Here is a 12,374-nt window from a genome sequence, read left to right as displayed (position 1 = left end):
TTGGAAGTAGAAGAATACAGGTTAATTGGGTTAAATAATTTCAGTGTTTTTTTTTTTTAATATAAACTTAGATCCTGTAGACTTGAAAGGTGATATCTTATAGCTAGTGAAGTGGCTTGTCTGTAAAAGAAGAGGAGATATTAGGGGAAAGAGTACATAGTGGGAGATATGAGGTCCCTGGAGAACTATAGAGGATCTGCAATACTGGTAGATTTTCTTATCCCACTGCGGAAGAAGTGAGTCTCTAACTCACTTAGGCGGAAGTTAAACATACAAGAGAAAGCAGAGTGAGTAGCTAAGGGAGCAGGGCCTGTGATGCAGATCTGTACGCAGAACACGGGTGGAAGGATTAGTCTCAAACAGAAGACAAGATTCCTTGGTGTCCAGAGGAAGACATGATGATGGAAAGAGATGTAAATATATGGTATTTCTACAGAATGAGTGACTGACTAAATCTATGTTTTATAGTCTGTTTTCAGTGAAATCTGGAAAACTCTTATATGAGAAAGTTTAAGAATTGTTAAAAGTTTCACAATTTCAGTCATGCCCACAACTACATGGTAGGATAGTTCAAACCTGCGGGGCGTCTAGAACTCTCAGATCAAATTCTGCCAAGAGTCAGTCTAAAATATCATTATTCTTTGAAGTTTTAAACAGAGAATTGAATCTAAAATGTTAAAATATTATAAGCCAAAAGAATATTCAACTAAAAATATTAATTTTAGAAAAATAGAATTTAAATTAAAAAGGGCAATAAATATAAATAGAACACTGTACACTAATGAACAATACAACAGGAAGAGGAGACCCTTGCGAACTGTATAGCTTGCATTACAGAAAGCAAAAATAGAATTGCAAGGAGAAATTGAAAAAATTCAAAATTATAGTTAAGTTTTTATACTTTTTTTATAAAATGAAGGATTAGGAAAGGCAAAAACTAATAAAAATATAGAATATGTTGACAAGTTTTATCGAAAAGATGTATAGAGAACTCTGCCTGCAATAAATACAGAATATACATTGATTTTAACATTTGCAATGTTTATAAAACATCATATAACACAAAAAAAGACGATATAGTAGGTTGCAAAGGAATTTTCAACAAATTTCAAAATGATATTGTACAGTCCATATCTGGCCACAATGCAAAAATGTTTTAAATAGTTATAAAATCTCATATCTATCTATCTATCTATCTACTCACACATGACTCATGGGTTAAGAAGCAATTATTGTGCAGCCACTATGGAAAACAGTATGGAGTGTCCTCAAAAAGTTAAATATAGAACTACTATAGGATCCAGCAATTCCACTTCTGGGTATTTATTTGAAGAAAATGAAAAAAAACTAATTTGAAAAGATATATGATCCTTCATGTTCATTGCAGCATTATTTAGAATAGTCAAGATATGGAAACAACCTCAGTGTTCACTGATGTATGAATGGATAAAGAAGATGTGATACACACACACACACAAACCACACAGGAATACTATTCAACCATAAAAAGAATAAAATCTTATAGCAACATGAATTGATCTTGAGGCATTATGCTAAGTGAAATAAATCAGATAGAGAAAGACAAATATGGTATTACCTCACTTATACGTGGAATCTGAAGAACAAAAGTAAAAACAAAAACAAACAAGCTCATAGATACAGAGAACATATTGGTGGTTGCCAGAGACGGGGGTAAGATGAAATGGGTAAAGAGGATTGAAAGGTACAAACTTCTAGCTATAAAATAAACATGTAATGAGGATGTAAGGTGTAGTACAAAGACTACAGTTAACAATATTGCATTGCATTTTTGAGAGTTGTCAAGAGAGTAGATCTTGAGTCCTCCTCACAAGAAAAAGAACCCATAAATATGTAATGAATAAATGTTAACTAATCTTTCTTTTTTTTAGTATTTTATTGTTGTAAGTAATCTCTACACCCAACATGGGACTTGAACTCATGACCCAAGGTCAAGAGTCACATGCTTTACCAACTGAGCCATTTAGACACCCCAAATGTTAACTAATCTTATTGTGGTGATCATTTTACAATATGTACAAATATTGAGTCATTATACCTGAAACTAATATAATGCTATATCAGTTACACCCTGATAAAAAAGAAGAAATTATGGTGGAAATAATACAATATTTACAACTGAATGAAATGAATTCACCACATATCAAAATTCTGGAATGGAATGAAAGTGGTAATTAGAAATAAAGTTATAGCATTAACATGACTTAGTTTTAAGAAGTTTGAAAATAAATGAATTTAGCATTCAACTCAAGAAACTAGACACATTTTAACAGAATAAACATAAAGAAAGTAGGAGGAAAAAATAAATTCTCAATGAGACAGAAACCAGGAATCATTGGAGAGGATAATCAAAACCAAAAGCTAGTTCTTAACCAAAAATGTAATACAATTGACTTGCTTCTAGTAAGAATGATCAAGAGAAAAATGAGAAAAAAACTCAGGAAAAAGTTATATTTAAAAAGATGATACGGTCATTCTTCTTAAGAAAAATAAATCATGAGAATATATAATTTCTTAATAAACTAATAATCATAGAAGAAATTGAATTACTAAATAAATCTATACAAATAGATTACGTTCGATTTATGTTCCAGCTAGTATCGTATGTGGGTTTGCAAAGTTGTTAAGGAAAAACTGAAGAAAAGCACTTCAACACAATGCTTAAGGCCAGAATAAACTTGATCAAAACTATCAGACTATCTAAACTAGGAGAGGACATATCAAATAGGAACCTTTTAGATTAATCTTTGTGTTAGTATCTGCTGCTGTAACAAATTACCACAAATTTAGCAATTAAACATAATTTAGTATCTGAAATTTCTATAGGTCGCAAATCCAGTGTGGATCTCACTTGGGTAAAATCAAAGCATCTCAGGACCACCTTCCTTTCTGGAGGCTCTAGAAGAGAATCTGTTCCCTTGCCTTTTCCTGCTTCTAGAGGTCACCCACATACCTTGGGTCCTAGTCTCCCTCCTCCATTTGCAAAGCCCACACGTTGCTTCTTTCTGACCGCTCTCCCATAGTCACGTTTCCCTCTGTCCAGAGCTGAGAAAGTTCCTCCACTTTTAGGAACCCATTTGATTACTATATGGAACCTGAATCTCACAAAAACAATGTTGAGTGAAACGAGCCAAACGTGAAAGGGTATATACTCTCTCTCCATATATATTAAGTTGAAAACCAGGCAAAACTAATTTATAGTGTTTAGAGTCCGAACACCGGTTATCTTCGAAAAGGTTAAGGTTAGTGAGAGACGGCGATCATGACAACACCTTTCCAGTACTGCTTCCCGATCCTATTTGCGCTCATTGTAAAAATGCATCTTGCTGTTCGCTAAGGCTGTGTGCACTTTTCTGCCTACATGTTTTTATTCAACAGAATTTTATTTAAAGTAAAAAAAAGAACCCATTTGATTAGATTGAGCCCACTGGATAATCCTTTTCAAGATCCTTAACCTCATCAAACTTGCAAAGTCTCTTTGGTCTGAAGTAACAAATTCATAGGTTCTGAGGATTAGGCTGTGGATATCTTTGAACGGGGGGCATTATTCTGCCTACACAATCTCATTTTTGATGTTTCTGTCAAACATCCTTTAAATATGTCATCAGTCCTTATTCACCTTTGTGTGTATGTGTGTGTATCATAAATATATTGGGTTCAACTTAGGGACGCAAGCATACGATGACATGACTATACATGACCTATAATTCTAATGCACCAAACCAATAGACTAAAGAAAAAAAACCATAAATAATAATCTCTTATTCTTGGCACAGAATTTTAAGAATTTTTCAAAGAAATCAACAATCATTTAAGAAAAAAAAAAAAGAAAGGAAATATTCCTGGAAAACCAGAAATAGAAGGTAAATTTATTTCATGCAGCATGCTTACAAAAAGTCTTGTTATCGGGGCACCTGGGTGGCTCAGTCGTTAAGCGTCTGCCTTCAGCTCAGGGCATGATCCCAGCATTCTGGGATCAAGCCCCACATCAGGCTCCTCTGCTGGGAGCCTGCTTCTTCCTCTCCCACTCCCCCTGCTTGTGTTCCCTCTCTCGCTGGCTGTCTCTCTCTGTCAAATAAATAAATAAAATCTTAAAAAAAAAAAAAGTCTTGTTATCGATGTGTCAGATACGTCTGGTGCTCTGCCTTGTATCCCCGTGAAGATGACCCTAATCTCACTGGAGATGGGGTAGAAAGAAAGGTTTTCCTAATTTAATAAGTATTGGTGGGCTTGGAAAATATGAATCAACAGGATTTTCAGTGTGTAGTTTAGTAAGGAGAGGAGAATCCATTAAGAGTGTTGGGTAAAGGAATCTTTATTAAGTTTGGGACATAATTTTGAAGCTTGTTATAGAACAAAGGTCATAGACCAGTAGACAGATAAATATTTTTCGTTAAATCTTATTTAACAAATAAGCCTAAGTGAATTTTAGTCAGTTGGTGACTTCTGCAAATATTTGAATTTTGGTCTTAATTATTGAGATGGAATGAAAAAAAAGTTTTCATTCTCTTACATGAATTAGGTAATGCTACACAATTGCCACTCATAAGGCCCATTAGTAACATTAACCAGATTTATTTTGTGGGATGTTGGATTTTTTTTTTTTTGGTAAGTCTAAAAGTTCTTCAAAGTAGACTAAAAATAGTGAAAGACGAGAGAGAGAGAGAAACAGACAGAAAAAGAGAGAGAGAAAAAGATCTGTGGTTATTCCTTGAGGGAGTCAGAAGAAACAAAGAAACTAGAAGCAAGAAGAGAGAATAAGAAGGAAGAAAGAGAAAAACAGAGAAAAGAGGAAAATGAGAAATAAAAGAACTTTTAGGCAGGGGTTTCTGATCCTTATAGAGGATACTTATGCTCAGAGATGCTGTATTCTGCCCCCACACGCTCACTGCATAGGAAGTCTTGTCTTGTCCGTATGTTCCCCCTACTAACTCTTCCCACAAAGGAAATGTAGGCACAGTTCTTTCGTTGTGGATAGTGGATAACAGGGGCTTTGCCAGTCCATTCTTCAGTGGACAGAGAGACTGCTATTTACCCTTCCGGGTTAAAAAAAAGTATTTTAAAAAAATCTAGATATATTATTTTCTGTGTTTCTCTTACAAAGAAAGCTAAATGGTAACTGACTTGTAAAGATGACAGATCTCCACCCGCGAATAAATTGCCGGAGAATGAAAGAGAGTCGCTTTTAGGAAGCATAGGCAATGAAGATCCGCACAAAGGTGAAACAGTACAACAAAAGCAAGAGAAGTCTTGGGAGAAAATGTCATACTGGAGTAAGATTGGTTAAACGGGATGAATTAGAGGAAAAAGAAAAAAAACAAAAAGATTGCCGCCACACCACCATGATTTCTGCTTTGGCTTGTATAGGACATAGTGACTGTGGCTTTTTGTACGACAAAAAAATTTTGACTTAATATAATGGATACTCTTATCCATTCTACAAATGTTGTTGAGCACTGCACTGTTTTCTAGGGCATGAGAAATACAATGATGAGGTAGACAGACAAGATCTAAGTTTTCGTAGGTTTCGATTTAGCAATGGGTTTTATTCATAAGTTATACAGAGAGGCAATGTAACATAGTAGTTGAGATAGATCCAGTTTTGAATACCAAATCTGTCAATTATTAGTTTTGTGACCTTGAGCAAGTTACTCAACTTCTCTAAGCCTGTCAATTTATTTGTAAAATAGGGATAATACTATTTAGCTCACAGGGTTGTTATGAGTATTAAAACTGAGTGATGAATATATAGCCGTTCACAAAGTACCTGAAGCTTAACATTCATTAAATGTCAGCTTATTATTATTGAAACTTTCATTATTATGATCTAGTGCATATTGTGATGACTGAATCTTATTGAACAAGCCAGGAACATTTTAGGCATAATCCAAGGGTGACTAATTGTATTCGCATTTGTCGAGGCTGTGTGGAAGGAGGAAGGGAGGCAAGCAAAGGATACATTTTTATAAGCCTAGAAAGGGAAACAAAAGAAATTTCAACTGAGCTTTTGATTTCAAAGACAGAGACAGGTCTTAGGATTTCTGGAGTCAAGCATCACGTTTTGTATAAATTAAATAAGTAAATAGTTATGAGCCTGATATGTCAGTATTTTACTTATTTTTTAGCTGATGTTATACAAGCTAATGAAATATCAAAATATTCTTGTATTTTGCCTTCCAAAATAACAAATAATTTATTTGAAATATAATTTTGAATTGCTGAAATACAATGAAGAGCTGTGATTGACAGGCAATTTAGAATTATCCAGAATTTATTCATATTCTATAGTGACAGTCACAGATTTGCTTTATTATTATTAATGATACTTTGTAAAAAAAAGAACTATAACAAGACTTCATATAATATCCAGTCTTATTTGCATTAATTGAAGATACTGATAAATTCAAAAGTATTCAAACATATTAAACTTTGAATATAAAACTGTACTTATTTTCCATCCATAAAACAAAAATTATCTAAGAAACTTTCAGCTCCTCTCTCTGAGGATCTTGCACTTTCAAAGGATGAACAAGATATAGGGCATTATTTTCTCCCTTCCTAATGAGACCAGTGCCTCAGGGTAAGTATAGAAGCCTAAAACATGGTGTCACTTGTATGCACAGATACATTACATTAGTCACCTCCTTAAGAGTTTTCATTTGATCCCTGTTTCCCAAATAGAACTGCCTGTCTTCAAAAAAAAATTTTAGTGTATTTTTAAACTCTCAAATATTTGTACTTCTTGTTTAATGAGCAAGTACAAGTGTTTTTAATAAATTAGCTAGTTAATGCCCATGTAATTTACGTCTATTTCTAGAAGTTCCACCATATGTGTGTGTGTGTGTATAATTTAAGTTAAATACTTCAAGATTATTTTTTCTTTCAAATAAAAATGGAAGCCATATGTTTAAAAGTGAAATAAAAGCATTTTTTTAATGCCCCATTGCTGCTACATATCTCAGAAGTTGTGTAATGTGTCTATGTTCCTCTGGGATCGGATGACAGGAGCAGCATTAATTCAAATATAATTATTGCCATCATCAAATCAAGTCTTTCAAATTTAATTAATCCATTTGAAATGTGAGACAATATTATGCTATTTTAGATATTCCTGGGGGTTTCAGAAGGGAGATCATATCATTACATAAATAATTCCTCATATTCTCTTGGAGGACTTTCCCCAAATGTCTTCACTACAATATCAGGCAGTAGGGGAGAAGGCTTGGTGCTTCCCAAGCATAAAATCTTGGGAGAAGCTCACACTTTGGGGGGGGGAGGTAAAAATCAAGAAAGCAGAATGGATAGATTATTCATCTTTCAAGGAAACACAGAGGGTATCCAGTTTTTGACTGTAGGAGAAATGTTGCAAAAGAGATGAAGAGAATTTACTGTAGTGAAATACACATGATTCATTCAATAAAGACCAATTACAGCCTTGTATGAAGTATAAGAAGGGGGAAGAGATTGGCAGTGAAATGTGACTAAAAATTTTTCCACTGAGAAAGAAGTGTGTATCCAGAATTTCTGATATTCCCAACTCAACTGCAGTAGAACATTATAGTGTGTGACTGACTACTTATGTTCAATCACTAGAGAGTTGGCATCTTGGCTGAGGGTGGGGTCCACGGAAATAAGAGAAGTAGAATTAATTAGAGCTGTATTTTAAAGGGAAAGAGAACTCTCCTTTAAAAGATTAATAAATTCATTAGTTGTGTATAACAACATAATAAAAAAATTCAAAAATGAAATAAAATAAAGATTAATAGAAAGTAGATATAAAAATAACTCATAATTGTATAATATTTGGTATACTAAAGTTCTAATATACACACTCATTTTGTTGTGTACAACTATCTTATAAGACTTTTATTGTTACCATTATCTTTTCACATATGAAGAAGCTGGAGGTTAAATAGATCTGTGCTGTATTCAGGGAAGTTTTGATATTGAATAGTTTCTTTAATATCACTTTTATATTTTATAAAATATATATAATATTTTATATTATATCACTTGTATATTTTACATTTTTGATATTGAATAGTTTCTTTAATATCACTTCTATATTTTCATGCATATATTCCTTCATTCAAAACATCTTTTATGCACCATACCCTATAACACAAGCTGGATAGACAGACCTGCTGGGCCACCATCTTAATAAATAAATATAGACTATTGTAGGCACTTTGGTATAAGCAAATAGAGGTGATAATGGGGATGACATTTTATGATGGAGAGAGTTAAAAATCTGCTTGAGGGGGGCGCCTGGGTGGCACAGCGGTTGAGCGTCTGCCTTTGGCTCAGGGCGTGATCCCGGTGTTCTGGGATCGAGCCCCACATCAGGCTCCTCCGCTATGAGCCTGCTTCTTCCTCTCCCACTCCCCCTGCTTGTGTTCCCTCTCTCGCTGGCTGTCTCTATCTCAGTCGAATAAATAAATAAAAATTTTAAAAAAAAATCTGCTTGAGAGATAAAAAATAATTTGATGTTAGCTTTTGAAAGACACGATTTAATATTAGTGTTAAATTAAGGAGGATTTCTGATGTGCAGGATTTAACCGTTCGGAGTGAGGAAGGAGCTCTCATTTTGAGTAGAGGGTAAAATCAGCATGTCTTTGTCACCTGAAATGAGATCTTGTCATTGATCTTTTTTGATCTCCCTTACGGAATGGAAGCTATAAGCAGTTGCTTTAAGGTACATTTCGGTAATCACTGGGGACTCTATTTTAGTTCTGATTTAGCCACCAATCTGGGTGTTAGCTACACCCCTAGTGAAAAGGGAAATAGTAGGTAATTCAGGACATCAATGTATAGTAGTCTAACACCATAAATGCAAGTACATATGTGTGGGGGGAGAGGGTTTGTTCTTGCATATGTGTGTGGAAGCTTATGTATGTGTGTGCATGTGTGGTATGTGTTGTGTATCTTTTCATTGGGGCATTAGTGGGGATATGGTATGGGTTAATAGAGAAGTCTGTAGTAAACAGAAAAACCCCAGAAGCTGACATCAGGAATATGTATCTAGATCCACGTTTGCACTATCAGGAATACTAAGTGCGAACCATCTAAACTTTCTGGATCCTAGTTTCCTCTTTTCATGACCTCTGTGGTGACAAAGTGCCCAAAGCCCTACTTGAATCAATTTAAAAAACTAAAGGTAACATAGACTTGCCACTGCTTTTCATATGTTAGTCTGTCTTCTGTTATTAGATAACATTATCTTTTTTGTTAGTAGAAGCTTTTCGTGAACAATCCACTTTGAAAACGTTTAGAAAAATTTTAGGGAACAAAAAAATGCAACATCATATAATTAGCTTTAGTATAATCGGCCTGTAAATTATAAACTTTAATTTGAATATTGCTTTAACCTGTCTTGTTTTAGTAGCACCTTGGATAAAAAATTTAGCTTTCCTGTTTCTTGGTTTTATCTTCAAAACTGTAGCTACATTTATTGATCTCTTGCTATGTGCTAAGGATTTCTCTAGGAAATACACATTTATTTACTGATTTACATCTTAAAGTAAATAGGTATCATTATCATTCTCATTTTATGAATGAAAAACTAAGGCCACCGGTGTTCAGGAACTTAGCCAAGGTGCGCAGCTGGTGTATGGTGAAGCCCTAGAGAAAGGAAACTTACTTAATTTAGGGAGAAATGTTAAAAATACTTGTAAATCATTCACAACCTCCAATAAACTGTTCAACAGTTAGTAATAGTGAACATACTTTGTGAACATATTGTTCAAATTCTTTGTTCTATGAAATGAAAATTTCTGCAATGGTGAATCCCCTCTTCTATTCATCACTTACCTCTGATATAAGTTAATTTTACACACACACACACACACACACACATTATAATATCATACATATTATATATAAACTATATATATATAATTATACACATATAATCAATGTAAGAACTTTCTATAAAAATAACAGTAAACATTACACTGCATGAATGGCTTTTTTATTTATTTTAGAAAATGTTTTCAAGGCAGTTTTAAAACTTGGTTTGTTGTGTTATCATTAAACATGATTGCTCATATCTATGCAAAACAGAGTAGTAACTCCTGGACAGATCATTAAAGTTGAGATATTCTTACTTGAGGGTGGCACCCTAAATTATACTTATGGTGATTTAATCAAGCATCAAATACTCACGGTGCTCATGAAGCAGGTGTGCAGCTGTGTTGCCTTTGTAATGCTTACCCACCCGAATCCTGGTGGTGCTTTAATGACTAAAAACCTGGTTTTTCTTGTTTTCCTCATGTACTACAATTTACACCTGTGACCAATCTTTTTAATTATGAGGAACACTGTGGTCGACACAATTTGGTTCCATATGAGAATATCCATTATATCCCCTGAAAAATTCTTGGCAAATGGCATTACCACAGATGCCAGGTTATGTGGATAATTAAAGTTATCTATCCTTTGCTTTCAATTTGGAACATTTGTATTAGGCAAAAGAACCATTTTGAGAAACGATAGCTGAGCTTTGATATAATGGAAGTCTTCAATAGCATTCTATTGCAATTGCCATAAAATGCAATGCTTTTGTGTGGCGGAATCTGTCTATTGTTATTTGAAATGAAAAAGAAAAGTAGCTGGGCACGGGAGTCAATTTAGGGGAGCATGGGTGAACACCTGAAGTTTCGGAACTGACGGAAAGGTAATCTACTGCAACTAGCTTGGTGTTTTCCTCTCCGGCTCTTACTGCTGGACGGATGCTGCATCGTTGGGAATACAAGTGGGTCAGTGTTTAATAGTTTAGAACTGTGTCATCTTCAGGAGACTACTTCACTCCTTTTGTAACTGTGTTAGAGTTTTCTGTATGGAGCCATGGATAGATTTAATTCAAAAACTGATAAAAAGAATGGATCTAAGTAAATGATAGTAAATGATAAACTTGAGACAAAATAATTTTTCACATATTTTCAAGGTCAAGGATGACATATTTGATATATTCATTATGCATTAAGCAGCTAATATTATTTTTATCATCATAAGTAAAAAGTAAACCCCAAAGTAGCATGTATCATATATTGCTTATAAAAGTATAATCTGTATGAACACTATAAAGGCAAAATACGGAGAACATATAATTAAATTATATATAAGTACAGTGGTCTATTCTAATTCATAGTCCAAAGTGGGAACTTTGATCATCAAATGGAAACCCCTATTTACCTTGCAACAGCAGGCATAAACTGGGACTATCTTGGACAAGTTGGGATATATGGTCCCGAAATTATAAATAAACATATTTAAGATGTAATTAACAAATCATGAGTGCTGTGAAATACTTATGCTGATGAAAATGACTATTATATATTTACTTCTTATTTTAAAGATTTATTTATTTAAGAGAGAGGGTGTGCATGGAGGGGAGGTACAGAGGGAGAAGGAGAGAGAGACTCTTAAACAGGCCTCACACCTAGGACTGAACCCAATGTGGGACTCAACCTCATGACCCTGAGATCATGACCTGAGATGAAATCAAGAGGTGGGCATTCAACCAACTGAGCCAGTTGGACTGAGGCGCCCAGAGATTTATCTAATTTCAAACCTCAGAGTCCTTTTGTTTCTCTATTACTTCTTCACTTTAGGCATTTACTAAATTTTATTCTATTTTATTTTATTTTATTTTATTTTTTTAAAAGATTTTATTTATTTATTTGACAGAGAGACAGCCAGCGAGAGAGGAAACACAAGCAGGGGGAGTGGGAGAGGAAGAAGCAGGCTCCCAGCGGAGGAGCCTGATGCGGGGCTCGATTGCCGGGATCACGCCCTGAGCCAAAGGCAGATGCTTAACGACTGAGCCACCCAGGCGCCCCGACATTTACTAAATTTTAATTGTAACTTCAGATTCACATTTTATATAATATGAAATGGGCCCATACCAAAAAAACACTATCAGGAATATAAATAGTGAAAAGCAGAAATCAGATAATAATTAGTTCATTTCAACAAAACCAGTGTGCTATTTATGAGATAAGGCACAGTCAATAAAATCAATATTAGCTACAAAACTCATAATTTCCATTTTTAAAATTTTAAGACCATTAGCTCATGTTTTTGGTCATGTTATATATACTAAAGAATTTTCTCCGATTCATTTCTATGTGTGACAATAATTTTGGTATTGATGGTAATAGGGCTTTTGCTAGTGATCCATTAACAGATTGCAGTCATTAAAAAGAGCATTTTAGTACACCATTTGGTAAGGTTCATACTTTTTATTCTCTGATGTATTTTAGGAATCAAAAACTTACAGATAATGGACAATAAATGAAAGAAGGCAAAATATGGCGGTCACTTTTGCTTTCTTC

This window comes from Ursus americanus, chromosome 35 (genome assembly GCF_024610735.1).
Source record: "Ursus americanus isolate L20-20 chromosome 35, mUrsAme1.1.p, whole genome shotgun sequence".
Taxonomy (NCBI): Eukaryota; Metazoa; Chordata; class Mammalia; order Carnivora; family Ursidae; genus Ursus; species Ursus americanus.
The sequence above is the reverse complement of the archived record's forward strand: the minus strand, read 5'-3'. Positions refer to the sequence as shown.